At 42.1% G+C, this 4,300-nt stretch overlaps 1 protein-coding gene and 1 non-coding gene across 4 annotated transcripts in view; one reads left to right on the top strand and one right to left on the bottom strand.

The window, feature by feature from the left end:
- The window catches only part of RNASE12 (ribonuclease A family member 12 (inactive)), a 99,455-nt gene that overhangs the window by 61,572 nt on the left and 33,583 nt on the right, over positions 1-4,300 (top strand). The gene's annotated exons all lie outside the window — the stretch shown is intronic.
- On the bottom strand, positions 3,597-3,678 carry TRNAL-UAG (transfer RNA leucine (anticodon UAG)). Its single transcript has one exon. It is a non-coding gene; the product is annotated as a tRNA-Leu (tRNA).

Genomic DNA, 4,300 nt, shown 5'->3' with positions numbered 1-4,300 from the left:
AAAGAAATACTAATTTAAACAAGAGGATATTGTTTCATCACCACATTAGAAAATGTTGGCTAATATTTTACTAACCAGGATGCAGTGAGTACTTTCTTGTAGAATGGCACTACTTTCTGGAGGACATTGGGCATTATAAATCAGGAAACTTGGGGTGTCTCAAGGTGAGCTCAATCCCCATGTTGGATGTAGAGATTACTTAAAAATTCTTTTTAAATCTTTTAAAAAACTAAATCAGGAACCTTAAAAAGATAATGGTTGACCAAGTATTCTATTCTATTTCTAGAAATTTATCAAAGAAATTTATACAAAGATAAGGAAATATGGCAAAATATAGTTATTTGTGAGTGATTTGTATTCTTTATATTTTTATGAATTTTTTCAAAATATATCACATGTATACATTACATTAATAACCAACAGTGTTTTAACCTTACAAAATGAAGTTTAAACATACTCTCTGTTACTATGAAAGACATTTTGGCAGTTTCTTACAAACATACTCTTATCATGCAATCCAGGAATCATGTTCCTAGGTAAACTACCACCAATGGGTTGAAAACTATGTCCATACAAAAACTTGCCCATTTATGTTTATAGCAGCTTTATGCCAAAACTTGGAAGCACGAAAGATGTCCTCTGACAGGTGATTAGGTAAGTAAACTATGATACATTGATACAAATGGAATATTCAGCACTAAGAAGAAATGGGACATTAAGCCATGAAATAGTATGGAGAAACTTAAGTGCACATTACTAAGTGAAAGAAGTCAATCTGAAAAGGCTACATACTGCATGATTCCAAGTATATGACATTCTGGAAACTGCAAAATTATGGAGACAGTAAAAGTGGCTGCCAATAGTTGAAAGGAGGGAGGGGTGCATTGGCAGAGCACAATTTTTAGGGCAGTGAAACTATTCTGTATTATACCACAGTGTACTGGCGGGTATATGTCATTATACATTAGTCAAAACTCATAGAGGGCATAGTACAAAGAGTAAATTCTAGTGTAAACTGATGAGGAAATGTGGGGGTTTGAAGCATATGGCCAAGAAAGAATTCTTGAGACATCTTTGGTGCAAAGCAGTGAAACTATTCTGTATTATACCACTGTACTGGCGNGGCGGGTATATGTCATTATACATTTGTCAAAACTCATAGAGGGCATAGTACAAAGAGTAAATTCTAGTGTAAACTGATGAGGAAATGTTGGGGTTTGAAGCATATGGCCAAGAAAGAATTCTTGAGACATCTTTGGTGCAAAACAGTGGTCTCATTAAAGCACAATGACAGGACCTGTGGGCAGAAAGAGCTGTACTGGAGCTGTGATGGGTGACTGATAATATACCTTCAGATTGGGAGGGTTTAGGGATAGCATAAGTCTGTAAGGTGTTTTTGGAAACAGGTTTTCAAGATCCTGAGGGGGCTGGCTATTGTTGGGAAAAAGTCATTTATAATTGGTTAGTAAAAACTCGGTCATGACACCCTTCAGATATATATCAGAGGGCATAAGCTTGAAGTATGATTGCCAACATGTATCTTGGGGTGGGGGTAGATATAAAGGAAGTTTCCAAAGGGATTTTATTTTTAAAAATTTGATGTTCATTTAATTTGGAGAGAGAAAGAGAGAGAGACAGAGTGGGAGTAGGGGAGGGGCAGAGACAGAGGGGGTACAGAATCCAAAGCAGGCTCTGAGCAGTCAGCACAGAGCCCGATGTGGGGCTCAAACCCACGAGCCATGAGATCATGACCTAAGCCATAGTCAGCTGTTTAACCAACTGAGCCACCCAGGCAACCCTCAGAGCAATTTTTGTATGTTAAAGTAGACTTACAGAATCCTGGGGGGTTGTTACAATGTTAAGCTGAGACTGCCTTTTGCCTTTAGCAAAGTGTCAGCATCGAGGCAGCTGAGCCTCAGAGGAGAGTCACTCTGCCTGGTTCAAGGCTTTGTCAGAGGGCTGTAGGCAGTAAGGGAATTTAATTCTTCATTTGCTTTTGTTTCCCACATCACAAACTATGGACTTTAGTTGATGATGATGTATAATTGTTGGTTCATTCATTGTAACAAATCTCACTAGTACAGGATGTTGATATAAGGAGTCTGTGGGGTGGGCAGAGAGGAGAGAAGGTCTGTAGGAACTCTGTATTTTCTTACTCAATTTTGCTGTAAATCTAAAGCTGCTAGCCTTAGTTCAGGCTGCTATAACAAAAATACCATAGACTGGGTGGCTTAAACCAAAAATGTATTGGTCACAGTAATGGAGACTGGGAAGTCCAAGATCCAGGTGCCAACACATTTGGTGTCTGACAAAGCCCTGCTCTTTGGCTTGTAGACAGCTGCCTTGTCTCTGTTTCCTCTCATGTCTAAGAGAGAAATCTCTCAATTTCTGAGAAAAATATGGCCTCTCTTGTGAAAACCTCAGGTGGCCAAGATATTTCTTGGTGAGAGGTGGGTGAAAAGGAAGCAAATACCAAAGAGGAGTCATCCAAAGTGACATGATGGTGGCCTAGGAAACATGGAAGAGGATTTGAATGGGGAGGGGGAAAATTATAAAAAAAGAAGGCACAATAAAAATGTAGCATGAAAAGCCCAAGACCTTGATTCTTGCAGAGTCCTAGTTCCCTCCTCCATTTATTTCATTCATTCCTCATGGCGATGCTGGGAAATTCTCTACCTTCTTGAAAGGAGGAGCCTGCCCTAATCCAGGAGTACTACTGTAGGTAATAGAGATGGTCATGGCTGAAAAGTGCAGTGGGACAGTCCTTCTGAGAAGACACTACGAAGTAGTCCCTGAGTGTATCTTCTCTTTCCCACACTGAATCAGGTTCTACACAGGTATTGCAGTTAGTGGTTTAGTCTCCAAGTGTAAGTAGTCTCCAAGATAAGTAGATTCACCTGGAAGGACAGAGGAGTGGCTAAACCAACACCATTCACAGCACACCCTCCCTGGGCCAGATGCAAGGAGTCAGCCAGAATCAGCTTGGAAGTGTTTTAGAATTAGAAACCCACCTGCAAAATGAAATTCAAAGTAACTATTTACATATTCAACCCTACCTCCATGAACCGATGGTGCCTGAGAGCTTGAAGCCTGCTAAGTAGTCGTTTTCTCATTCGTTCATTATATTCAGTTACAAAAGTAATGTGATTAATACCCAAATCGTGTCTGTGCAGGCTATTTTCAGAGTATAGAGCTGCAGCTCTTGAAGCAGTGTCAGCAGCAGGCTGATGGGGGCGGCCACGCCATTTCTGGAAGTGTTCCTGACCCGATGATCCCTAAACAGGGTAAAAAGAATGAAATCAGTGTGAATGTGATCTTACAAGACGACCAAAAGCGTTACGGACTGAGGGAACACAAATAGTGCAAAATCCTTGATACCGGGAAAGTCGGGTGCAGATACAACCTGGTAGTGGATGTCTGGAGATAAGTGGGTGATTCTCTTGCAGTAAACGGAGGTGGTTTGATTTGCAAATAGAGAAACCAGTGTCAGGTGCGGTAGGAACTAAGGAGAACAGGAATTTCAAAGACTTGTAAGGATAACTTTGTCTTAGCACGAAAGGGAATTCAAGATTTTTAGTTACATTAAAACACACGGATGGCAGTGGTGGGATTCGAACCCACGCCTCCAAAGAGACTGGAGCCTAAATCCAGCGCCTTAGACCGCTCGGCCACACTACCACACTGTATGAAGGCCTTTTTTTCCCCCCGCCTTTAACTTATATACCCATCCAGCATGCGCGCCCAAAATTAGGACTTTTCTTCGGGGTCAGTGGGGTTCCCTGCAGTGTTTCATTCACCCCTATGGATCTGAGCAGGAGGGAAGGAATCATCGTGTTCTCACACGCCTAGGAAATGAGCCACAAAGTAGTCAACGACCATTTCAGTGTGATTGTCCTTGGAAGATTTCTGCCTTTTTTTAAAAACTAGGCAATAAGACGCAGGAAAAAAAATCCTGCCGCTGATTTATTGCAGAGGAGAGAAGACTGGATAAGGGGCTCCTTGCTGTTGAGTCGTTAGTCTGTGGCTGTGAGCCTGAGTGCAAACGAGGTCGGAGTTCAGATCCAGAAGGAGGCGCCCTTTCATTCATAGATCTCGCCAGCCTAACACCATGTTCAAGGGGAACTCCTTGGTCGCCCTCTCTTGCAGGCTCCGTCAGAATGGGGAGATTGGGTCTACTTGCGGCCCCTTCTGGGTCAGTAACTACCACACTGCTGTAGTATAGAAACTATTTCCCTTATGTAGGGACCACAGTGACCCCCACTCCCACCCCACCAAGGTTGAATTCCAGGAACGCCCCCCC

The sequence above is a fragment of the Crocuta crocuta genome, unplaced genomic scaffold (assembly GCF_008692635.1).
Source record: "Crocuta crocuta isolate KB4526 unplaced genomic scaffold, BGI_CrCroc_1.0 scaffold175, whole genome shotgun sequence".
Taxonomy (NCBI): domain Eukaryota; kingdom Metazoa; phylum Chordata; class Mammalia; order Carnivora; family Hyaenidae; genus Crocuta; species Crocuta crocuta.
The sequence above is the reverse complement of the archived record's forward strand: the minus strand, read 5'-3'. Positions and strand labels throughout refer to the sequence as shown.